Here is a 25,884-nt window from a genome sequence, read left to right as displayed (position 1 = left end):
TCTGGAACCACAAGCAAGCAGCCATATGTAAAAATCCATGTATATTAAGTGGCCATTTTCTAAGCTCAAAAATTTATTGAGCTTCATTCTGTCTCTAAGCAAACATCTATACTGGTTATTATGCTATCTGGGGGGTTTCACTCTTCTGTGATTGTTTCTGTCTCCATACTAAGACTGAGAACAAAAGTCTCCTGTCAGATTACATCTCAAATATTGAATATCTTGTTCTTCAGTGCTTGGTGCTTATCAAAGGAGCAGAATATTGCAGTGAAATAGACTGTGTGGTAAGATTCAAGAGGGAATTTAAACTTCATGACAACTGTGATACAGGAAATGCATTTTGGTTTTAAAAGCTGCATTTTTTTTTCTCCTAAAAAAAAAAAAGGTAGAATAAAATACAGAGAAAATATTTTGCTAGAACTGGGACATCAGTTGTTATTCGTTCCAAGCTGTCTTCTCCTGCAGAGACCATTCAACAGAAACACAGAAAGAGCCTTTTGTTGCATTGCACAATACCTCCAACAGACCAATTTCTTGCAAGTGGGTCACTTTGCACACAAGACAAAATTCTTATGTCCACAAGGTAAATTCTGATTTGGATATTCTGTTCTTCTCTCCTATAATGTGGAGCTAAATTCTGACAATAATGAAGCAGAACATGAAAATATCATGACTGGCACTTCTGACAGCATTTGTTTTTGCAACGTGAACCATGTGCGTTATTTTCAGTCCAGCTTCTGGTGGATGGCTACATACACGTGAAATGTCACCAGACTAATATTGTTGGTACTAATTGGCCAAATAATGAATGACTGTCGAGTCTACTCTAAGTACGCCTGGAGGGTGACTCTTCCAAAGCAGAGCTAAGACACTTTGCCAGGGCACCAGCTGCACAGGAAAAGGCCTGCAAGGCTGAGCCTACTCAATATCTAAAGGGAAGTGTGCAACACCCAGGGCGATTCAGCACATTCTCTCTCAGAAGCTCTGAATTTATCTAAAAAATTTCTTAGAGGGGTCTCTCAATGAGCTGCCACGTCTAGGTGTAATTCAGCAACATTTAGAATCCGATCCAAGAATCTCCCCATCCTTATTATTTTACATTTTCACACAAGACTTCATGATTATTGGTTTGGAACATTAAAATGCAAATGATAGAGGAAGCAATACATATTTAAATGTACAGTGTCAGCTTGGTATAAAAGCTCTTCTGGAACAGAATGACACTATTTTCTTCAGTAACTTCTAAAAGTGGCAAAATATAAATGAGAGGAAAGAAAAAAAAAAGACTCAGGTCTATTTGTATTCATGCTTTATTGGTCATGCTGAAAGAAAAAGCTTAGTAAGCTTGGAGGGGGAGGCGGGGGGAGAAAAACGGTCATTAGTGTAAATGCAACCCACAGCTAACTGTGTGACTTCCCAGGCAGTGCAGGGAGGAGGAGAGAGCACCAGGAGCATTAGATTTGAAACAAGGGTAACCTCCTCTCTACAGAAGAACAAAAAGGAGCTTTGGCTTATCTGGTCTTTGTCACTTCTGGAATCAATATCCTCTCCACGTAAACACAAAGAAGAAAAGGTGAAAAAGGACGAAGCCAGGGCAGAATACAGAAAGCCTCTCTGCCTCCAATCCCATCCTTGTGGGATGCCCTGTTATTTTCCAAATTTAACTTCTGGCTAAGGAGTGACAGAAGGTCACTTATTCTCATGATGCTTTTTCAAAAAGCATGTGGTTACCAGGGCAATTCAGAATACTTCCCACTTTACCTTTTTATTAACACTTTCCCACTGCCACATTCAGTATTTCCTGAAGAGATAAACCAAGACTTAAAAAATGTATGAGATATTTTTTGTAGTCTAAAGATGTAGCTCATCACAGTGCACCTGTGCATTCCCCATTTTTACTCAGTTTCTGCACCTTGTACACATGCTGCCACAAATTGTCCATGCTAGCTCCACTTGCTCCATTGGACATGACCCTGCTTCCCATGGAGGGACTGCAGGATTGGGATCTGTTTTAGCAAATGTGAACACCTATTACAGACAGTCCCAAAAGGTAGATCTGTATTTAGTCTCTAAAGTCCGTGAAATTGAAGACCATCTGGACACAGGCCTGGACCAGCTCTCTGTTATGGAACAGCAGGTCTTGATGAACCAACAAATCTAGAGAAAACCTTATTCAGGTCCCCTGCATGCACACAATCACACAATCACAGATACAATGGTACAAACAGTCCTTCTCAGGTAGAGCTTAAATCAGTTCCCAGAATTTAGTCTGAATGTGTTGTCAAAGGTGGTTTTTTGCTGGAGGAGTTTTGTCTGCGTTGGCTTTTGGCAGGATGGGTACGGGAAATGGGAGAATAACAGCTCTGGCTGATGGAGCTAATGACGTGGCAAAACTGTTGAAGTGTGCACCAGTCCCTGGTAAGAGCAGAATTAGGAGCTTTGAAACTTGTCTCCTTTGCAAATATCTACATTTTGATTATCACATGATTGGAATCCAGAAGGTTAAAGCAAAACAAATTTTGGGGAAAAAACAAACAAACAAACAAACAAACAAAAAAACCCACTATTTTTAGACAGCCTGAAATTATTACGGGTTCAATTAAAATTTTGACAAAATCCTAAAGGAAATGTACATTATTCACACTGATCAGATCATCCTGAAATGGGACAATATTAAGGTCACAAATTCTGAGTTGCATTTGTATTTGCAGATAATCAAGCTGCAGTGTGAATCATCTTGTTGAGAGTCCACTGCTGACGTTTTCCATCACTACCAGTTCAGGACATGGTACCGTACCAGTGCTGTGACAGGTGCCTGGCCGGAGGCTGCTCTTTTGCTGCTGCTCTTTCCCTTCAGTGCACGGAAAGCTGCTGAGCTGTGGGTATGCTTTATGCCTCTTACCCGTCAAAAAGATATCTTCCATAATGCCAAATTACAGTTATAAATAGAAATTCATTCCAAATAGTGTCACCCACTCCTCCACCCCATCCCCACGCAGGCATTATTCAAATGAAAGGCTGCCTGTTCCCCAGGGTCGCCTCCAACTCGAGCCAGGCAAAGCTCACTGCTCCGGGGCTCCTGCTTCCTGCGCCAGTCAGTGAATCACACTGGAAATTGTGATGAGCGTGAATTAAAATACCCTGTGAAAACACATTAAAAAGCCCTTCTTCATTAGCTGAATGTCAGCAACAGGGTAACAGTCAGCACAGTGAATCCAATGCTACACCCCAAAGGACCCAATCAGTTAGCTAATGCCTTTCTAGAGGAGACGCTGTCCCAAAAACAGGACAGATATCTATTTGTGCTCCACTCGGCAAGGGTCAAACTGGCCAGACACCATTACTGTTTCCTTGTAAACTAGTCACCCTTTCCAAAACAGACTTCAGTTTGGTCTGTTCTGGATGTCTTTATAGTTTCATATTAATTACTGGGATAGTAAAACATTTCCTTCTCAGACTTCCATTACAATTAACCTTGGCTAGAGTCTGGTCTGACACCAACAGGGAAGGTTCTTCCTCATCGTCTTCATCTTAGGGTGCTCTCACAGGCCAGGGAACATGGACCCTCCATCTCTATAGAGACCTTTTCTCATCATAAACTGAACTTCTTATATACCTGTGTATTTCAGCTCAGCTGTTCCCTGGACATTCATTAGTCTGCAGGGTTTTCATCTATCCACTCACCTGGGTGTTTTCTGCAGGGTCTCCCTTTCTGCAATCAAATCCCAGTCCTTGGATTCACATCTCCTGGCCTCTGCAACCACTTCATTTGACTCCCGCATTATTTCCACTATAGCTTTTGAAGACCTATTTACTTTTTCTCTTTTCTACCTGCTGTTCTTCTCTTCACTCGGTAACTTGCTCCCAATCCAGGGAGTGATGAAAAAAAAAAATCTACCTTGTATTTCCTTAAGAAGTATCCACAGGTGCAATTAACAAACTGAGCAGCTGCCTTAGCAAACTGGAGCAAATTACTGCTAGCTTGAGCCACTCTGCAACCCCATGCTGCCTTACTTTAACAGGAATGGAGAAGACAATGAGGTTCAGAGACAGTCACAATGTACAATCTGGGCACAAATTCCTATCCAGAGGAGTACAGACAGCTTAATAACCATTCTGTTATACGCTCATGCTCCAGAGCTGTACCTATTTTCATAAATATCCCATAGCAGTTTCTCAGAGAGTGATAAAATGTGGGTAAACTGTGGTAAATCTCATCCTCAGGGTACAGATTTGGTAGCAAGGTAATAATTAAGGATAACCAGATGGCAAACAGGGTGGTTCTGTTTAGCTTTCCAACATGAACAGAACATCTGTAGCTGCTGAACAAAGCATTAGTTTTGCAGTATGCATAATTAGCTGATAGAGATCTAGATACACAATACCTCCAAGACCTTGATTTTTAGGGTAAAGAAAAAGGATTTAGACATGTATATGTACACCTACTAACCACTAACAGGTACAGTAGGTAGGTTTTTGTTTGGGTTTGTCTTAAGCGGAGATACACTACTTCATGTTTCCATGGGTAAAGCAGCTGTTGGTGCAGGTAGGAAAAAATTTCTATTATGAGCAGTTTCAGTTCAGTGACAGAGCATACATACTGAACCTGGCGTGCTTGAAACCAAGAGGGTAGTGGTGGTATCCTTCACCATCAACAACCTGCATGCAGGCTTTGACGGTGTGGGGACTACATTAACCAGTAACGCCATACTTCTCTGTCTGCAGCTGATGTGGCTTCTGCTCCTGTGCAGCTTACGCTTCCTCTAGGAACCGCTCTTAAGCCAACTTTGCTTTTCACATCAGGTTCCAACTCAGTTTCCCAGACACTTGGGGATGGCTCGGTGCGTCATGGGGAGACACGTCAGCCTACACGTTAGGTGGCCAGCGGGGCTGGCTTGGCTCCCTCTGCCCCTCCCGGAGCCAGGGGAGGCTCCCAGGCTCGGTGACCCCGGGGAGGATCCCGTGAGCCGTGCCCAGTGCCGGGGGAGGCCATCCTGGAGGCCAACACACAAAGGCCTCACCTCGCCCAAGCACACCTGGCCAGAAGCAGGACCTCTCATCCGAGCTGCTGCCTGCATTGCCTCTGCAGCCGGCGGCAAGAGAGGAGGCAGCGCTGGCTGATTCATCCCACTTAAGCCAGGTACAGGGGTAGGTGGGATGAATCACTGTCTGGCACTGCCCCCATTGACTGCAGGAGGAATTAGGCAATGAACTGAGGTGAGATGCTTCATTTCTAACTAAATCAGGTTCAATTAATCCCACCCTCTGTTGCACTGTGATGAGGGAGTCTAGCGATGGCAAATTGTTTGAAAAGAGAGACTTTTCCTCGCCTCAGAAAAATGAGATCACTTTGTTATTTGTTTTCCAACTATGCTATTTGTTCTGAAGTGTGGATCACAGTTCTCTAATACTGCAGGTAAAATGAGAGGAGACATCTAAATCACTGATGCAATATTGCCAATTGTTTGTATCATATTGCTGGTCTCTAGCAGTATGTGCTGTTTCTTGAAGCCTTGGGCATTGAAAACAAATGAGAATAGCACCTTCCTTTTTAATATAAACCAGAACTTTATACTTCTGGTCATCTGGAAAACAAGCATGAAAAAGCACAATTTGAGTGTTCTATACAAGAAAAGAAAAAGAAAAAAAAAGCAAATAAAAAGTACTGTGGAAATATTAAAAAAGAAAGAAAGAAAGAAAGAAAAAAGGAACAGCTGTCCTTCATTTTAATCTAGTTTTCAAGCCTGACATATGATTTTCTCCCTTTTGCTTCTACTAGTTTTGCTGATGACCCATACGTCTACAAAAGAATGAACCCTAAGATAGTTTGCAAACATACAGTTAAAAAAAAAAAAAGAAAAAAAAAAAGAAAAAGAAAAAAAAGACCTTGAGCTGTAAATTCCATTACAGCATGGTCAATGAATGGCACCAAAAACATTAGCTTTGCACCTGCTCCTTTATGAGCTGGACACTCCAGGATTTCTGTTCTATTTTCTTCCACACATGGCAGGGGCCATGCGCAAACATGCAAGTCCATCTCTGGCTGCTTCTTGTTCGTTGGGCTGTTGCGTGAAAGCAGAATAGTTCAGAAAGGTTCCTTGGCCTTCTACGTTTCCCTGCACTGCATCGGATGGGGTCCCAGGTCATGTGGAAGAGTCACACAGCACTGGGTAAGACAAAATAACCCTGCGTTGGCTTGTTACCTCTTCAGTTACCCATTCCTTCAGGCCTCAAGGCTCTATCATCAGCTGCAGGTAAAAGCCTTCTTTCCCCCAAAACAGGCAAATCTACTGAATTTCAGCATGGGACTTAGTGTTCAGTCCAACTCTTGAGGAAGCTGGTAAAAGTAAGTCTTTAATAATGAAGATTAACCAAACAGTGCATCTTAGATTTTAAAGGATGATTTAGGACAGCACAACCTTCCCCACGGCAAGTAGCATGTAGCAGTTGCAACTCTCATCTCAGAAGCAAAGCTTCATAAGCATAAGAATGATGAAGTAGGAGTCCAAAAGGTTTCTCTTACAGTTTTGCTGACTTCTAGTTAGGGTTGCTGGTACCTGTCATTCTTAAAATGAGATTGGGAAGGGACTTGGTGGAGGAGGAGCACTCATACTGCCCAGTGATTGGAGATCCATGAGCAGGGCTCATGCCTTCACAGCCAATTTCTGTATTATTTGGGCAAGCCACTGCTCTCCCAGTCTTTGTTAAGTAGCAGTATTTGAAATGGACCTATTCTGCTCAGTCTTTCATGGATGGTGGATAGTTTAAACAATCTTAGAAACATTCTGAAATTCTGCAAGGCAAGGAATTATCCACGGTGCAAAGTATGACTAATGTTTGTGTGAGTCATTGAATGTGTTACTGAAGACAGTTTAAGAGAAACGAATATGCAGAAAAGAAGGCTGACCCTGCAAAACCCACAGATCTCCTGCGGTGTGAACCCTGGATGTGAGTACACCAAACAGTGAGCTGGGATTTTTCCAAGCATCCCGCCACAGCCTGCTTCTGCTGGGATGCAAAATGCCCACTGCCAGGCCACGGCTGAGGGCTTTGGAAGTCCCTCCATATCTCCTCGTGATGTGTGGAGAAGCAGGAGAGCCTGGAAGTGAAAGACAAAGGGCAGCTTGCCCACCAGCAGAGGAAATGTCGGGTCCGCGATGCTCTGGCTGGCCACGCTGCGCACGGAAGCCCGCTGATAGAGAGCTGACCCTGGCGAGCTGGCCATCTGGTACCCACAGCCTGCTGCAGCGGGAGGAAAGGAGAGCCCAGCAGCGCTGCGGCCAAACAGCCGGCAGCAGTGGCAGCCAGGGAAATGGCCTTATTCTTTTGGCAAAAGCCTCTCCGTGCATCCATCCATACGCCTGTTCCCTCACCCACCCCCTGTCTGAATGAAAAATCAGGGCCTTCCTGACACGAGGCAGCGCACGCCAGATGCTGAGCAGTCAACGAGACAGATGCTGCCAGGGGGACAAAAGAGGTAATCATATAAATACTTAAAAGCTCTTTTTAATCAAAATGCTCATTGTCCTTTTTAAAAGGAAGGTACTTTTTAATAGCCATTTAATTCCCTTCGAAGGCGAGGAAGGGGCGGAGGAAATATTTCTTTATGAGGCATTATTTTGCTTTCATAAATGCAGTAACTTAGCTGAAACTTTCTTCCTTTTATTTTCAGTGGATTTTTTTTGTTTTTTTTTTTTTTTTCCTGTGGGAGCATATAAGGATAGAAAACTTGGGGCTGACAGCCTCCACTATTTGCTTTTGCTGTTTATTTCCATATTTATCTCTAATACTTCCATTGACTGCCAGCCCTGCTTGTAAGGGCGTATAGACAATCAACCTATTCTTTCCCCCTTACAGAGTGAAGTTGGAGGGGAAACGCCTGCCTCCCCAAGGAGAGGAACAGCTGTCTTTGGGAACGGCAGCATCAGCTTTCCCCTTCTTGACTGCACAGAGGAAAGGCAAAGAGCAGCAGGACGTGGCATCCCAAGTCAGAAGCACTTGCATGCTCCCTCCCAGCCTCCCTGCATGCTCCCCTCTCCCTGTGAGGATGCTGGCACTGATCTCGAGCCTGCCATCGTCCCAGGGGATGACACCATCTGCAGCGAGGCTGATGAATGAGTCTCTGAGCGCCAGCAGTAGGCGGCACAGACAGCGCCCGGCCCGCTCAGCTGAGGCGGAGGTAATGATGGGGGAAGAAACCTAGTTTTGTCATTGTGCCTCTTCCTGAACACATCCCAGTCAAGTGTTACCCTACCTCTTTCATTTGTGAACGCAGCTCCCATGACAGTTCCCACAGCAAACACACCGCTGGCAGTGCCAGTTTCTGTGCACAGCTCTGCTCTGAGTCCTGCCTTTGGATCCGACGGGGCCTAACTAGGCTCAGCTACAGTGCCTTATTTCTGGCATGTAAATAGCACGAGGTCAGTGTCACCTCTTATTTCTCACAGCCTGTCTTGCCTGTAAGCACCTCTTTGCCATGGCACAAGCAATTCAGAAAGGTGCATCTGGCTTAATCGTCACAGACAGGTTCAGTGCTGGAGCTCTTTGGGATTTATTTCCCCTTTCCCTCAGAAAGCAATGCCAGACTCTTACCTGATGAGGGATTTTGCCAAACCCGAAGGAAAGCTTGCAATGTGGCCCAGGATGATTACTCAGGAGCGTGTCCCAGATGTGTCACGGCTCCATGACTGATGGCTGCCAGATGGTGGCTCTGGAGAGGGCGGAAGCAGGTACTATTTTAGCATATTTTTGTCTAACGTGACCCCTTTGGAAGAAGGTAGACACGTGGTAAGCAAGAGGCAGTGTCCCTGGAGATGCCAGGTTAAATGCAGGGCCCCAGGAACGTCCCATTTCAGCTTGCATCACCAGCGCACACTTTCTAAACTCTGCCCCAGGATTGTGATGGCTGGTCCCCCACCTACCCAGAGCAAAGTGGAAAAAAGAGGGAAGCCAGGCTGCACCCATCCTGACAGGAGCTGAATCTTTGCAGCACACAAACCCTTCCAAAACCCTCTACTATAGGAACCACAGCAAGAACTGGTGGCATCCATACCAGTGAGAACAGGGACTGTTCCCTCACTGGCAAGCAGGGGATGTGTGGGTGGCATGGCAAGGGCACTGCCAGCTCCCAGGGACTTCTCCCATCTGAGAGGGTTTTGCACTTGGACCAGCCTCCAGGGTTTCAGCCATCACAGTTCAGGTTTCTTCACAGCATCGCTCTGTGTATAGGAAGTGTCATTCAGAATACAGTCACAGTGCAGGAAAATATTAGGAAAACACCAGCTGATATGGATAATTAGCATATTGAACAACTGCTGCTTGATTTCACACACAATACTCTTTCCTCTGAGGTAGTGCCCCTCCCAAATTGCTTAAAATCCACATGAAAAAGAATTTGCAGAAAATTTGCAGCAATATTATTTCATTTATATTCAGACCAAGGGCTACAGAGGGAGATCGACAGCTAGCAACACCAATAGAGAGAAGCAGTTTGTCCTTCTGTGCAAACCTTGCTCCCAGCAGCTTGGGTGAAGAGACCAGCTCCTTTCATTAAAGACACCATGAAATACCAAGGGCCGAACTTTCCTGAGGCAGTAAATTTTGTGTCCTCCAGTCTATCCCATGCCTGTGTTTCTGCACCAGTGGGAGGAAAGTGAGCACATCCCCTCCAGGGAAGCTCCTCAGCAGCTTCCTGCAGGGTCAGACTTCATTCACCCTGATGTGAATGCTCAGGACTGGAGCGTCTTGAGTTATTTACTGGTACTAATTTATGTAATGAATGTAACTTTTTGTTCCCATTCATGAAGCCAGCACAAAGAGGAAGTGCCTTTTACAAGCATGTTCTTTCTTCACAAGAGTTTGCATTAGTTCATGGTTTGTTTTACAGCTAATAGCTCTGAGCATTAGCAGTCATTTGCTGTGCAACCTGTGACCAAAGCTGCTATCCCACTTCTTCTTTGCTTGGGACAACCAAAGAATTACAAACAGGACTGTCATTTTCTCCCATTTGCTAATTACTGGCAAATAATAACAATTGCTGTGTAAATCTAGCATGAATTTTATGAGGTATTTAAAAATAGACTGGAGAGTGCTAACTGGGCACAGCTTTTTAGACTGCTGGTATTTATGATGTTTTGTTTTCTACAAATAATTCCACAAGTCAGAACACCTCCATGCCTGTAAAAGGCAATAAAAGGGACTAGAGGTACCAGCAACATGCATCAGCAGCTTTTATTTTTACAGGTATTTGTGAATACTCATTTGTTGCATTAACCAAAGGGTCTCCTCTCTTAACAGCTAAACAGAAATATGGCAAGTGGCAAGGCAGAGGAAACATTATCAGAAAGGCTGTGTGAAAAGTCTTCCAAGCAGATGGACAAGTTAGCAGAATTCTCAAAGCTTCTCCTCCTTGCTCTCTTGATGGTAGGGCACACACACCCCATATGCACAGAGGAGACAGTTGCATATTCCATCATCAATCCACCTAGTAATCCTCACCTCCTGCTTTTCCAGACAGCACCAGTGAAATGTCACAGACTCTGTTAAAGGCCTGACATAGACCTCACAACCTCTCCATCAAAGTCACATTCAATTCACTGGGAGATGGATCAAATCAGATTTTTCCTTGCTGTTGGCAACCTTTCACAGCTCTGAAACGAATCTCTTACAGGCTGTTTTCAGGTGCTGACGTTCAAACCAGTGCAAAAACAAAGACCGAGGAATACGTGTATCTGCAGCAGCACATAAGATATTCAGCTGTTCCTTCCAGTCAGAGCCAGCTGATACCATGCTTCATTAACCTGCACAAAATTTGCAGTCTTCCCTCTTTCCCTAAGCAATAATTAACAGCTGAGTGCTGTAATGACTTTATGTTTTACTAAGACTTCATTTTTTACTAAATATAAAGCAGCACATTTACTAGCACATTAAGGAGTATTACCATCAATAATTAAAAACTGAACTACAACTGTCCAAATAAGTGAAAAAAGCATATTTTATAATGCATGATTCTTGCTCTTATATTGCATTTAGTCACTTCCTAATTTGCAACAGCTAGTGATTCACCGCAAATTAATGTTATTCTAATGCACATATGCTTTACAAATGAATCTTTAAACATCTGTTCTTCCCCTCTCTCTGGTAAAGGTACCTGTGAGTGCAACTGGGAGAGAAAGCGATCAGCCAGCAAAAAAGAACGAAGTGTAAAGAGACACACAGGAACCCCATAAAATACACAGGAAAAGTCCTGCTTCACCTGTCTTTTAACTACCAGGATGCAATGGAAGATATTTTGTTTTGCAGGATTGCTGAGATACTTCAGTAACACCCAAAACCTGAAAGGTTCACCAGTGCTGTGCTAATAAGCCAAAGAATTATTAGTGGGGTTCAAAGGGGTGGTGTAGATCAACATCTGTAAAGGATGGGTGTTCTTACAAGGCTCGTTCATCAGATGGAGCCATGACATTGCCACAGACCCCAGAGGACAACGTGCAGAACTGGGCTGCCCACTCTGCACCACCTGCAGACACTCGGAGCCGGAGCACAAAAATTAAAGGTCAGGGCCTGCTTTCACTTTCTTCTCTATGTCCTGTTTCCTACAGCATCGCTGAGATGCCACACAACTTGTTCAAAACATCCAGAGGAGCACCCATCCCCTGTTCATCAATGAGTTGGATTTTAGGTTTCCTTAGCCTTATGGAAAATCACAGCAGCTTCCTTAGGGACAGGATCTGACTTAACCTGGTTATTTAGAGAGCAACATATGGATTAACACATGGACTTGAGAGAGAGAGAGAGAGAGACAGAAAAGGAGATTGATAATCATAATTAAAAGTCTATGAGACACTCATATACGATGCTTTGTTACCAGGGTAGGTTGTATTGTCTCTGCCAGTGGAACTTAATAGCAAGTCATTAGCCATCAAATCACTAATACTGATTTAAAATCAAATAACGTCTCTTTGAGATTTATCTGTAAGAGCTTGGGTGTCTGAAAAATAATGTGCCAATTAATCATTAGACCAATTAGGGGCTGCAGGTTAAATATGCTATGCAAAGCAGAGACACGGTTTTCTGCAAGACAATAGGTCTGGTTCTGATTTCATTTACCGAGAGAGACTCCACTAAATCCAATGTTTGAAGTCAGACCCATGAGAGCAAAATTTGGCCCAACCTCTCAGATTATCTTTTTTTTTTTCACCCAGCGTATGAAGAGAAGAAAACCTCATTACATGCGATCGCCTGCTGTGACACATTATTTTAAATGTAAGTTTTTCAAGGTGTGAGAAAGGGAGAAAATCAAATTGAATTAAAATAAAAACACATGCCTTTCTTTTTTGCCTTCTGGTATAATTTATATATACTCACTTTCCTGTTTATATTGCAAAAATAGACAAAATTGTTGAAAATAAAATCACTTCCTAGCTAGTACATTGGAAGGAAGTTTGAGCCTGGAGGAAGTTTTGCAGCTGAGCTATAGACTCCTGGGGAAAGGGAGGCTTTGTAACAGAAGTGCTGCTGACACAACCTTCAGTGCTGTGGTGCTGGCAGTTCTTACAGCGTGTGCAAGGTCTTTTAGTCTGAAAAGTGCTAAAAAAGAATTGAAGGCAGTTTGTTTTCAAAGGCATCACTTTCCATCTTATCATGGGTAGGTTATAGTTAGGGGGATACGTATTTGTAATCCATAATCACTCTGGCCAAGCCCCTTTTAGTTATTCCTATCCAAACAAAATTTCTTTTGAAGGGAGCAAGAAGTTCTGAACAGGGTATAGTTATATACAGTTACACCAAAAAAAGCACACTTTAATTAATAGTATGGAGAGAACTCTAACAGCTGCAAAATCATGTATTGAGGAGGAGAGGGAAGGCTTAGATAAAGCCATTCACATGTTTCCAGCAAGGTACAGATTTTCCTATCTCTACATCACTATGGAGGGCTGAAGCATACCGAAGTAATGCTGGCCTCGGTTGTTTGGGCTGTGCAGACCCTATTCGTCCTGTTGTATGGCAGGTTATTACAGCAGACACTGGAGGAAGTCCTGGCTGCTCTTTGGCCAGTGGAAAAAATGCAGCTATGGATTTCATCCCAAAGGTCAAACCCAGGGGAGAAACAGAAGAGTGAATGAGAATTTACAGAGCTTCATACTACATCCTCAGTGTTAGGGCAGGAGTGTTCATGTTAGCACAGATGAGGCACCTTTCAGTGCCATCAAAACTACCAAAACAGCAACAGCTAGCATTTCTCATGCTCTTTTATTGGGAGTATCACTACGGAGTTCAGTGTCACCTCACTGATAATCCACAGCAGCCTTTCCAGGTGCATTAGGCTAAGCACCGCTTTACAGCCCTCAGAGTGGGGAGAGGGGCAGGAAAGCTAGATGGGTGGCATGGAAACTGAACCAATCTTACGTGAATTTAAAGTGAGACCTTTGAGGATTCCAGCTGGGTCTCCATGAAGAAGCATTGCACCACTATAAGGTGTGCCAGAGTGATGCTAAGGACCATTTCCACATCCCTTCTCTAACGCTCTGGTGAGAAACAGCAGCACCAGTCACACAGGGTCCCCCATTGCTCATTGGGCTTACTGCTGTAGTATTTCATGGTCATTGTCCACCATTACCTGCTTGTTTCTGAAGCGTGTTCATGAAAAGGATAAGGAAGAAAATGCACCCGACACACAACAGTGTGTGGCACATGGTGTTAAATGTGTTTCCTTTAATGCCACACAAGGGACGTTCATCTAAATGACTTGCCATACATCAGCCAGGGGCATTGTTCCAAGCCTTATTCTTGTAGGAAATCTTTCGGACTGAATAGAGAACTGAGCTTTCTTAAATTATAACTGTGCACTGCCAAACCCACACTATTTTTCATGATGTGGGCTGCGGGCCTCTTACTGTGCTGTTTGTAATCTAGAAAGTAGAAATTAAACATCCTCCTTACCTGCCATTTAGCTTCCCGTTCCAAAAACACTAGCTTTTGTTTTCTTCCCTGTTAACTGTTTCCTTGCTATTTATCCATTTCAGCCTTCTTGCTGGGGGGAAGCGTTCATCTTTTGCTCTAGCTCTTCACAGACATCGAAGCTGAGCCTTGGGGGCATGGCAGGGGCACGGGCGATGTCTGCTGTGTCAGCTGGCTTAATCTCTGTGGAGGGCCATGGAGCAGCAAAGGACGTGCCCTTCCCTCTGCCTAGGGGTTACAGCCCCGTCTGCTGCACAAGCCGCTGACCTCCAACTCTGTGCCATGCTCCGCCAGCACCTGGGGAGGAGAGGCAGGCGGCTTGGCCAGAGCTGCTGCCCCAAGGACTTCGCTGCAGATGGTCCACGGGAGCCCTCCTGCCTCTTTCTCCTCTCGATTCCATCCCTTCGGGGAGGAATTGCAGACCTCGAGCTGTGAAGACGACTCAAGGACGTGGAGCGTCCTTACCTTAACTGGGAGATGCTGGAAGGAGCCAGCTGGCTTCTCCATCAAGTTGCTAGCGCCACTTCACAGAGGGGTCCTTAAAGCCAGGAAGCGGCTCCAGATCACTGGTGTGGGAGGGAAGGAGCTGCTGGCCAAGCATTTCCAGTTCCAGATTCTTGTGGCCCCAAGAATATCACAAATCTTCGAGGGTTAAAATCAGCCCATCAGAAAGATGACTTTTATCCAGCGAGATAAGTTACGTTAAAGATCTGGATTTTGGAAAGGCATGAAACAAAAATGAAGGATTTGTACTGCAGATTCCTGTTCAGTATTTATGTCTGTCCACAAGACGCCCAGGAGCTAGTAAATCTGTTAGAGTTGTTTTAATAACTCTCAGATAAAGGCTAATTTACTAATCTGCCAATACTGAAAAGTATTATTGCTGTGCAAAAGTAGGTCCACTCAGTGCAAGCATGAATTTTCCTAACTGTTGGGAGATTATGGACATGATAATCTCCTACTTTTGCTGCTGATTTATATTGTTTATTAACTGTCCTCTGTTCCAAAAGCTCAGCCTTTGCCACTTGCCAGCTTTAAGTGGAATTTACAGTGTACGTATAATTACAGAGAGACCCCCCCACAGAGTACAGAGTATGTACAACGCACGTATGTACTGTTTTCTACATTGCAGAAAGTGCTGTCCAGAAATTTACATTTGAAAACATAATAAATTAAAATAAATGTTTCAAGTGATGAATATATTTTATTTTTTTAAAAATTCTGGGTGGATTTTGGCAAATCTGACCAAGCTCATTCATTTCTCTTTGGCTAGGAAACATGGAAAGCAGACATATATATATATACCTTTTCAAGCTTTCTCAGGTCCTTCAAGGAGGAGGAAGGAGATCCCTGGGATACAAATAGAGGACATAACTCGGGGCATGTTCAGGGCTGCATTGGAAATTCCTGCTGGGTGATATGGGAATTCCATCAGGCTCTGCGTGAGACATTGGGCTAGGCAGCTTCTGATAGGAACACAAAGGAAAACCGGAGCACGTACCCTGTTGACTGCACAGCTGCACAGTGCCCATCCTTTCAAAGGAAGAGGTAAAGGTCCTGGCCAAACAACTGTGAGCGGGTGCACTGAAAGTCTGCATTGTCATGGACATACACACACATGCGCACAGGGCTGCTGGTGTGAGAACTCCAAGGGCAGCTTTATCACAGCCACTTCCCTGCAGCTGCCTTTGCAGCCTTCAAAACCTAAATGCTCTTCTAATATTGGACTTTCAGTATGGAGCTTTATGACTTCATTTGTCATATAGTTTTATCTTAGGTGCTGCCTTTATTTGTGCTTTAAACCAGAGGCTGTGTGGAGAAAGGGCAATAACTTGCCTATAATAGGGGGCAGAAAGAACAATTTCCTTCCCTCTTTTTGCACAAAGCAGAGGCAAAATATTCAGTGTAAGAGAGTTTTGATGATACCTTATCTTTCAACTCTTCCTCATATTTCCCAGTAATGGTGCTATTATGTATCTTTGATTCTTTTTATGATTACAGCCTGTGACATCCTAGCGCAATGCATGAATATATCCGTTTGCAATGATATGGAAGCTTTCATTTCCACTTCACTGCTTCCCTTATCTGCCAGCTGCCCATCACTCTCTGCCTCTTCAGCACCTTCTCTTTTTCCTCACTCCTCATCCCCCCTTTGCCCCAAAAGGGAGAAATCGACTTTCAGTTGAAAAATAATCTCAGTATGATAACTTTCTGACCCTGGATGGAAATAATAGTCACAAATGGGACCTGCTTGCCCCGTGTCGATCAAGGGGGAGGTAAGTTAAAGACAGCACAGTTGAAAAAAAGAAGGTGGAAAGCGTACAGAAGTACCCCAGCACTACCTTGTGCAGGACTGGCAAGGCTGGCAGAAGTACATGCCTTTGCTCACATACGTGCCTTAATCACAGTGGCCAAAGCTATGATGGTTTTCTTTATAGGCTGGTGAGGGCGCAGGTGGCCTGGAAAGATGATTACTTTGGTGACAGGATACACAGGAACCCCAACGACTAACAGATTAGAGAGATCTGATGCATCCTAGTTAATCCCAGGTCCCTAAACTCTCAAGTGCTGCTGGGAAGGGAAGGGAAGGGAAGGGAAGGGAAGGGAAGGGAAGGGAAGGGAAGGGAAGGGAAGGGAAGGGAAGGGAAGGGAAGGGAAGGGAAGGGAAGGGAAGGGAAGGGAAGGGAAGGGAAGGGAAGGGAAGGGAAGGGAAGGGAAGGGAAGGGAAGGGAAGGGAAGGGAAGGGAAGGGAAGGGAAGGGAAGGGAAGGGAAGGGAAGGGAAGGGAAGGGAAGGGAAGGGAAGGGAAGGGAAGGGAAGGGAAGGGAAGGGAAGGGAAGGGAAGGGAAGGGAAGGGAAGGGAAGGGAAGGGAAGGGAAGGGAAGGGAAGGGAAGGGAAGGGAAGGGAAGGGAAGGGAAGGGAAGGGAAGGGAAGGGAAGGGAAGGGTCCTATAGTCCACCTGCTGTGAGCTACAGAGCATTGGGGCTGATGGCTGGGTTTGTGGTTATGGGGCAGGTGTAAGGGTTGGGCAACCCGAGCCCTGCCACTGCTCCCTGGCATCGCCTCGGCTAAGTCACCCAACCTCCCCAGCTCCCCTCCTCACGGCTGCTTTACCAAACCCCATCCCACCACAGCTGATGGGAGCACGGTGCAAGCCACCAAGGACGGACAGACTGCCACGTTTCTCTGGTTCCCACCTAGCACAGTGCCAATGCAAAAGCAACCACAGCAGCCTGGCAATGGAGCTCCTCGGCTTCACCACTCACAAATAGCTGCATGATTCACTTAGCAGCCCACAGACCACAGCCTCTCCTGCTGTAAAAGGCTGCTTCATTGATTTTAGTAAGCACTTCAACCCTCTCCCCAGATAATTTAACCACAGGTGTATTTTATCTCCACATGCTTTCCTGGAGTTACACATGACCTTTCCAGACAAATCTGGTTCACTGGGTTTTATCCTTTAATATATTCCCTTATGCAAAATATAGCTTCAAAAAAACTATATTTATCACATTCTCAGTAAAAATAAAGAGAAAAACCACAATTCCTTCTGAAAACCACAGTTCCTTCTGAAAAAAAAAATGCTCAGTCCTTAAAATTTTCTGTATGAAAATTAAACAATCAGCTTAAGTTCTATTTCCTCTTCCCTTCCCCAGAATAATATTAGTTTCTGCTTCCACAAAGCACATAGATCATCCTCAGCAGGAAGCCAGGTAGATCACATTAGAGAAGAAATGATATAGTGGATTACGGTTTATGAAGAGAAGAGGCAGTGCCTGGTTGGTCTAACCATGAAACGTTGTCTGGCTGAGGTATGTTTAATCTTCTGCTATACAGACACCTACTAAGCAACTTATCTTCTTATGGGATATTTTTAATAGCCTTTTTGGAAACACTGAATAATGCTTTTCTCAGTGCCATGCAGCGAGCCAGTTTACTGCAAAACTTTCTAGATACTAGAGGTGCACAGACCTCAGGAATTTCACATTTAAAATAAATATTTGCTCACTGAGACTTGGTTAGTTAACCATAAGGCAAAGTACTGCCCCAAAACAATATTTTTAATGATACACAGATCTCACTTAAATAGGTTGAAAAAAAAGGAGCCAAAGTCTGGATCCCCATCCAGATCAAAAGCATACCGGATTTAAGCACCGTTTGGTTTGAAGGCCTTTTTAAAAACACACAGTAGTCATAAGCTACAGTTCAATCACAGTTTCACATAGCTGGTGGAAGACTAGTTAAACAGGAGATGTTCATGTCTACTCTGGCTCACCTCTTACTCAACAGTAATCACTTCCCAAGCATGCACGGAGCCAGGACAAAGCAGTCACCCTGCACGTATGACCCACAGCCCTGTTTCAAAGATTGCACAATTTATAAACATCCTAAGGACAGTGAGATCTTCTTACATCTAGGCATAGCACTGAGTTTAGCCGTGCAGCCAATGAAAAGCAATATCCATGTCCTAGTAACTTTTTTAATTTTTTTTTTTCGGGGGGGGGGGGGGGGGGGGACGACTAAAAACATGAGAACCTCTTATAACACAACAAAAACACAGTCTAGTAAGAAGCGTGGCCCTGTGTTCTGCCTCTGCTTTCCCTCCCCACTGACCTTCTTCAGAGTAGCTTGTGGACTTCGGACCACGAGGATGCCAGCCCCTCTGGCAGCACCACGCAGAAGCTGATGAAGGCAGTGGTCGGCTCTTGCACTTCTCTCTTCTGCTTGTTTCTTGGGGCGACCTTGTGCTGATGCTGATGATAAGTGTGTGAGCTGTACAACACACAGGTGGGAGAACCACAGGTGATGGGGCAGATGTAGCTGGCTGGTAAACCAGTTTCCCCTGAGGAGCAGATCTGTTTAATTACAGACAGCAAGTGCCTTTGGTCACCTCACACACAGTGGTCATGACCAGGCTTGGAAGAGCACCTTTCCCAGTCAAAATAGAAAGGGGCATTTATGAGATCAGCTTTTTCTCATCTTGCTGCTGCTTTGGGGCATGATACAAAGGCAGCCAAGAAATTACAGAGCTGGATTCACCCGAGCTGCTTGCTCTCAGCTCACCTTGTGCGTCATGGAGAGGAAGAGCTGTGTGAGGTTGGTTAGGTTTCTTTCCCTCACTCACGGCTGTTGACACCTTTGAAGCAAGTCAATGGTGACAGACTACTGTTTTAATTTCCACCTTTGAAACAGGAAAATACTGTTGCCTGTCTCCACCTCCCAAAGGTTATGCAAGATTTAAATCATCCTTTCATCTATTCGCTCCAGTTGTAAATGGCTTTGGGATTCCCGAAGGGGAATGAGTGGGTGTGTGCAAGGCCAGTTGAGCTCACCCACCCGTTGTTATGATGCAGCTCTGTATCAGCCTCTTTTAGAGGAAATCTTGGGCTCAAACAAGGGCTAAACTCTGCAGTCCATTCAGCAGGAGTGAAAAATCTTGCAGCACCTAACAAACATATTTCTCTTTTGGCATACTCTAATATTCTCATTCCTCAGAAGCGATCATGTTTTTAGTTCTGCTTTCCTTGAGGTCTCAGCTGTAAGTAAGACATTGCAGGAGGAAGAAAAAGGATCTTCCTGCACAGATCTGTGTTGGCATTTTTGGTATCACAGTCCAGGTGTGTCGAGGCTCGGAGGCTTTCCCTGAAAGTTGATTTACTCTGAGGAGTGTTTTTTTTTTTTCTTCCCACCTGCTATGTCTTCATCTTTACAGCTTGTCATGCTCTCCCTGCACTCGCCCAGGGACTGCCTGGATGCCAGCAAGGCATCAGTGGGGCTTGTGCTCTGACACCTCCCGAGGGCCTGGGGCTGGCAGCAGGCTGGCCCTGGTCAGACAGCTCCAGCAGAGCCCGGATGAACTGCTCATGCTGGGAAGCATTTGCAGGGGTTTCTTTTTGGCTACATTTGGTGGTAAGGGCACAGGCAGCCAGTGAAGGCTGTCCCAGCGCAGCTGCTGGCTGCAATGTGCTCAACCAGACCCTTGCGGCTGTTTGTCCCCAGATCTGCCGTGACTGTGGCATGGGGACAGGCCTGAGGGCAGAAGAGTGTTGCTTTCCCTGGCACGGAGCCTTTGCAGGATCTCTCTAGACCTTCATGCACGGTGGGGCTCCTTCCTTCCCTCCCATGCTGTGCTGTGCATCTCTTGGCTTCCTCGGTGCGCGAGTGGTGGTGCCCACGTCCCCGTGAGAGGAGGGCTGTGCCGCCTGGGCACCACGTGTCCTACATTGGGGTGGGCCCCGGCTTTTGGCAGAGCTCCCGGCGTTTGTCTTGCTCCTGCACAGCGAAGTCAGGCAGCACTGCTAACATGTTGCCTTCTCAGGAACAACAACAACAAAATTATTTTCAGCTGAAATCACCGCTGCAAAACTTTTGCCGCCAAGCAATATAGCTTCATATTTATGTATATTTAAGGGCCCGCTGAAAGGAAACTCACCGACACGAGGAAGACGTCCAAGGAAATTATGATGAGCGCTAACAATGTTGCAATTAATTAATAGCAAGTGACACGGGAAGGCCACGTGTGATGGGGGACCATCTGCTCGGAGCCGTGGCAGCGCCGCGGCGTGGGGTGAGCGCGCGTGCGGGCGCTGTGCGTAAGCAAGGGCTCCCCGCCGCACTCTGACGCAGGTGGCTCTGTAGCTGCCAAAGGAGATTTTTGAAGGACACGGGAGTTTACTAATTAAAAAGATAAATCTCCCAAATTGTACTCCTATAATTACATTGTCATTACGGCAAGCACAGCTAAATTAACTTACGGGAGCACGGCTTTTGCCTGGCCCCGCTATGTTTACATACAAATCCCTTCGTGTAGAAGCCCCTTGACTGCATTGCTGGCTTGTTTAGTACCATATGTTTCACCCTGTACACTCCAATGGGCAAATCCAGTCATCTTAATAATCCCAGTAACTACATCACGAAGTCTAGAACATTGATTTTGGTCATATGGTGCTCTGTCTCCCCAGTGGCAGGGGAGCCTGACTCACTGCCGGAGCTCAGATCAGCTGTCAGAACTCATCTTTTCTCCTTAAATAATTGCGTTTGGTATTTTTCTGCCACAGCAATAGGCTCAGACCTTTACTTCTTTCAAAGTTCAGTCCTGCTTCCCCACTACTCAGCATTGTGGCCGGGGATTTGTATGCACAGCTCTTTGCAGCAGTGATTTAAGTGAGGCTGCTTTGTACTGAAGCTGGCTAGGAAGAAAAGCATTCAATCTGGGAGCAAGGGGAAGAAACAGAAGTACTGAAGCCCCAGACGTTGCAATGAGGAGCACGGCATGGTTAATGACAGCTGGGGGTCTCATCCCATGCCATTTGGGTGATGTTGCTTTCCTTTGCCAGCTTTCCTGCTGTCAGCCCATGAGCCAGCAGGAAGGCAGGGGCAGCACTGCAGTCAGCACCGGGTGGGACAGAGGGAAGGGACACCTCGTGAAATTGTTACCAGATGCCAGGAAAAACAACTCTGACCGCTATTGAAAAATATGCATAAGGAAAACAAAAGCACATTTCTAGAACCTGCAAAGATAATGTGGAAATATTCAAGAGCCTTAAGCCAGTATTTAGCACCACAAAAAAAAAAAAAAAGTGTTCAGCTGAACTTGGCCCAGGGCTGTCCTCCAAAGAACAGTTCTGCCAGAGGAAAAGAAAAATGGAAATTGCCTTCTTATAAATGCAGAGGAAAGGGGGAAGATGACATGAATCTGGTCCTTCTGTCCAGAGGCAGGTGAGCACTCCCTTCCCAGGGCTAGGAGGAGCAGCCCCAGCTGCCTGTCTGCCATCAGCAGCAGAGGTGAGGCTAGGACTGGCTCCTGCCTCCTTATCTCCCATGAGCAGCCTCCTGAAGGAGCAGGGAGGGGAGCTGCTATTTAAAAGCCACATTAAACTATTCGGGGTCACTGTCTGTAACAACACGAGGGGTTAAGAGTCACATGAATTTCCATTCCCAAGGCTTTTAAGGACCTGGTGATAGGGAGGAGCACCTCATTTTATGTCACTTCACAAAATAAAATGTCAGTGCATCAACATTGCTGAGCTGTATGTCTGTCTTTGCATTTCTTTCTCTTCTGAAATTAAACAAAAAAAGAGGAAGGTAACTCCAACCATTTGACTGGCTTGACACCCAGCTGCACACCTGAAATATCCATGGGTCAGTGAAATCACTCAGATGGAAGGAGACACTCACACTGGTTGTGCTCTGTGGTGGGCACAGAATCTCGGTCCCCAAAGGCAAGATTTTATCCCTTGAGTAACATCAGTTATCAGCAAGGTTTCGAAAGGGGTGACACTGCTCTGCACCCGCAGCAGGAGATGTGGGTGGGCAGCAAGGGGTCACAGTTCAGCAAGGACCTGAATCTGCTGTGCCTTTTTATCCAGCTCTGAAACAGACATGGGCATGCCTGATATTGCAATTTGTTCCCTTGCTGTTCAGAGGATCTGTATGATGAGAGCCTCCTTTGCATGTTTTTTATCCCAGCTTCAGGACAAGAAGCAAAAGCTGAGAGGCCACCATGGGTAGCTGCAATGGCATTTTGTCGTGGGTGAGTCAGGCCCACTCTGCCACAGCTTCACTTTGGGTTCAATGATGGCAACTGTAAATAATTTCTTCCTTCTTGTAGACTTTTCCTAAGACACCCAGGGAGCAGGATCATTGTAAGGAATAGCAGTGTGGTCAGGTACCATCAAGTGGGTACTCACGAACACAGATTTCAGGAGCCCTGGTCATCAGCCTGGTTTTATTTCCCTTGTTTTCAGGGAAAAAAAAAAATCAGACAGAAATCAGACCAACAGTAGCTGTGCCAGCCTCTGTCTTCCCAGTTCTTCTTGATAAGTACATCCCAACAGCTTAACAAGGAGCCCAGCACAAGCTTTTCATCACGAGCTTTACATAACCTGGAGATACCACTGGTCCTGCTGTACTGGTTCCCCACCCAGCAGAGTGGAGAGCTTTGTAGTTCCTCTTGCTGCCATTACAATACACTTCCATGCGGTTATTGTGTCTTTGTATTGCCTGTCAGCTCTCCTCACACATCCCACTCTGTTACACATCAGTAACATCAGTGTAGTAGGCTCAGGAACCAGGGAACAAAAAGGCAGGCACATCCTGCAAAGCCAGCCTCCCACCTTCCCAAAGCAAGCCCTGGGAAGCAAAGCCCTGGCTTTCTCCTCACATGCAGCAGGGTAGGGGCTTACCCCCCAGACCCATCGCAGGTGAGAGCTGAAGGAGTAACCATCCTGCCCACAGGCTTGTATGGTGACCAGGTCCATCCCTGCTGCAGATGGAGGTGTGGGTTCTCTTTCCTAATGAAAAGAAGGAAAGAAACAAACAAACAAAAACCACTACTACTAAAAAAAGAATTTTAAAATGAAAAATAAGAAGGGGGAGGAAGGAAGAACCCCCTCTCCCCCCCAAGACTCCAAGCCTATCCGTGCCCAGCATCATCCTGTGAAGCAAGCCATGCATTTAAATGCAGCTTCAGGCCTGGGTATTCTCAGACGATTTTTTACTCAGAGCATTGCTTCTCTGTTTTCACTCCATGTATTTTCTGCACCATAACCCTAGCAAAGGAAGATCACATGCTTGTCCTGCTATCTTAAGATGCTTCAGGGGCCTCCTGGAGAGAGCACCTTACTCAAACCTTTGCTTTTAAGCACGTTGTCCTTCTTTTTCTTTTCCTGAAAAAAGTGATTTGTTTTTTATTTATTTTTTTTTAACCCCAAAGTAGAAGTGTGTCTGCATTGCTGTCAAGGAGCAGACCCTTATGGGCTGATTCAGCCAGCACTGAGCCCCATGCTACTGCAACTACCTGATTACCACTGCTGTAGCCAGTGACACTAGTCCTGGCCTGGGTATTTGCACACCAGACACAGCTGTGGCCATATCTGTGTAGACACAGACCGAGGTACTGCCTGCCCAGCCTGACACTGCTGGCACAGAACTGGTAAAGGTTCACTGTCTTGATTTTGTAAACACAAAACCATGCAGAGCTGTCATGTCTTTGCTTCACTTAGCCAGCAGCAATGTGCTGGAAAACATTCTTTTTTGCCTTTAAAAATTTGCTACAAGTGTGCAGAGCTCCATAATTAAGAACAATTCGAGACACATCCAACAAACCTTGCATACTATAGATGCTTCTCCTCAATTTAAAACCAGATGAATCTATATTTAAGAGGTTTCTGCTTTATTGTTATTACAAACAAAGAGTTTTAAGCAGCTGTGTGGACATGGGATTGCTGGCTGACTTAATGCCTCTTCTTTCACATTGTTTCCTCCAAGCTCTTGCTTCCTAACCTGCTAGGAGACCACACGTTTCTCTCTGGGGTGAAGTACATCAGTACTATAAAAACACAGTTTAACAGGCTATGTGATGCCTTATAACAATATTTTAGGAAAATTTTAGCTGAACTGGTAACATCCCTTCTTGCTGAGACTGCCTTATGCTTCCTGGTCCAAGCCCCTTTTGTCAGCTGATTATGATTTTGACAAATGCTGTACAACCTTAGGTCCTGAAATTTTCCACGCTCTTGTGTCCTCCGCACAGTGAGGGAGAATTTCAGCAAAGAAGTCAAATTTTCAGAGGAGAAACACACACACACACACACCATAGAGAAGCACAAATACGCAGCTAAAAAGTTACCCACTTTTGGATTGGTTTGCAAAACTCACAGCATCATAGTTCAAAGTCAAAGCCTGAAAGCTGCAGCAGGAGTTGCCTTTTGATAAAATTAGAACTGTCCCTGACATTCTCAAAATAAAAGGAAAAGGAAAAAAAGAAAGCTGCCTCAGTTTGACCACAGTGTCAGTTTAACCAACCTCATGGAAGACTACTAGCTGCTTGGTTAGCCACCTTGAGTAGGATCTGGACAAAGGAGAGCATGATGTTCCCATGGTGGTGGGTCTGTGGTGAGCCCTGTCCCGCACACAGCATCTGGCTGCCTTATGACAGCATCTTATCCATGCCGAGGAAGAAGTTGGGGGGAAAACACTGGCTTTAGCTACAGCAGATGACACTCAGCCTCTACACTTACCTCTTACCCCTCCAGGAACAGCCTTCTTTGGATCGGGGCACCAGAAATGAGAAGCTTGCCTCTTCTGGCCTCTCCAGCTGCCTTTATCCTAGTGCACAAAACAAGGCCAGGTGTGGGTTACAGCACCTGCCTTTGGTCATCAGCAAGCAAATAGTTTGCATGCTCCCTGGCACCATCCAGGAGGTGGATGGCCAACGAGGTGCTAACAGGGTGCCCAGCGCTGTCAGGACACAGGGCCGTGGCAGGGATAGCTCCCCACAGCCAAAGCCTGCCCACAGGCAGGAGGAACCTTCAGTGGGTGATAGGTTTCAGTGCCGTATGGGATTCAGTGTCATATCCTTTAGCCTCAGGGGCAGGGAGAGCTCCCTGCACATCACAGCTAAAACTTCTGGTGAAGAAGCTGTATAACGAAAGGCCCTTCAGGAGGAAAAAGAGCAATTTCATGGGGGTTAACTGATCTGTACACTGTCCGGGAGCACAAGATGGGAGTCCAGCCTTTGCCACTAGATCTCTTTGCAGAGCTGGGTGTGTCACTTTACCCAAAAGTAGTCACAGTTTCTTGTTTAATGCATGCTCAACGTGAAATTTGGGATTGGTCTGCAGCAACGACAAGCCCTTCTTCCCCCTCCTCAGTCTCACAGGGCTGTTCTGGAAAGAAATGCATTGACATCTGAGATCCTCCCATGCCATGGTGACGAGTCCCATAGAAAAGCTTGGAAGAAATGAATAGCTCCAGCCTGACAACAGTGCTTACACAGCAAACTGCAAACAAGGCATGGGGCCACGTACCCAACAAAACACCAGCCGGCTCTGTCTTTTCTGTGCACTCAGGCAGGCAGGGGTGTATAAAAGCAATTTAAAACCTCCCTTCCTTGCAGTGCCTGCAGGAAATCTGACAGCGATG

At 45.5% G+C, this 25,884-nt stretch overlaps 1 long non-coding RNA gene across 2 annotated transcripts; it reads right to left on the bottom strand.

Annotated features, from left to right (window-relative positions):
• Positions 1–1,087: 1,087 nt before the first annotated feature.
• LOC308191517 lies at positions 1,088–25,127 on the bottom strand. 2 transcript variants are annotated; one of them, XR_013948091.1, is made up of 5 exons: positions 24,981–25,127; positions 18,574–23,252; positions 14,425–15,366; positions 3,685–8,710; positions 1,088–3,141 (listed from the first exon to the last, which is right to left on the bottom strand). It is a non-coding gene; the product is annotated as an uncharacterized lncRNA (long non-coding RNA). The 2 variants fall into 2 exon arrangements; XR_013948092.1 differs by lacking the exon at positions 14,425–15,366 and having other exon boundaries at positions 24,981–25,124.
• Positions 25,128–25,884: the final 757 nt, after the last annotated feature.

The sequence above is a fragment of the Anser brachyrhynchus genome (genome assembly GCF_964034855.1).
Source record: "Anser brachyrhynchus genome assembly, chromosome: 3".
In the NCBI taxonomy this organism is placed as follows: Eukaryota; Metazoa; Chordata; class Aves; order Anseriformes; family Anatidae; genus Anser; species Anser brachyrhynchus.
Note: the sequence above shows the minus strand (reverse complement) of the source record. Positions and strands in the feature narration are given on the sequence as shown.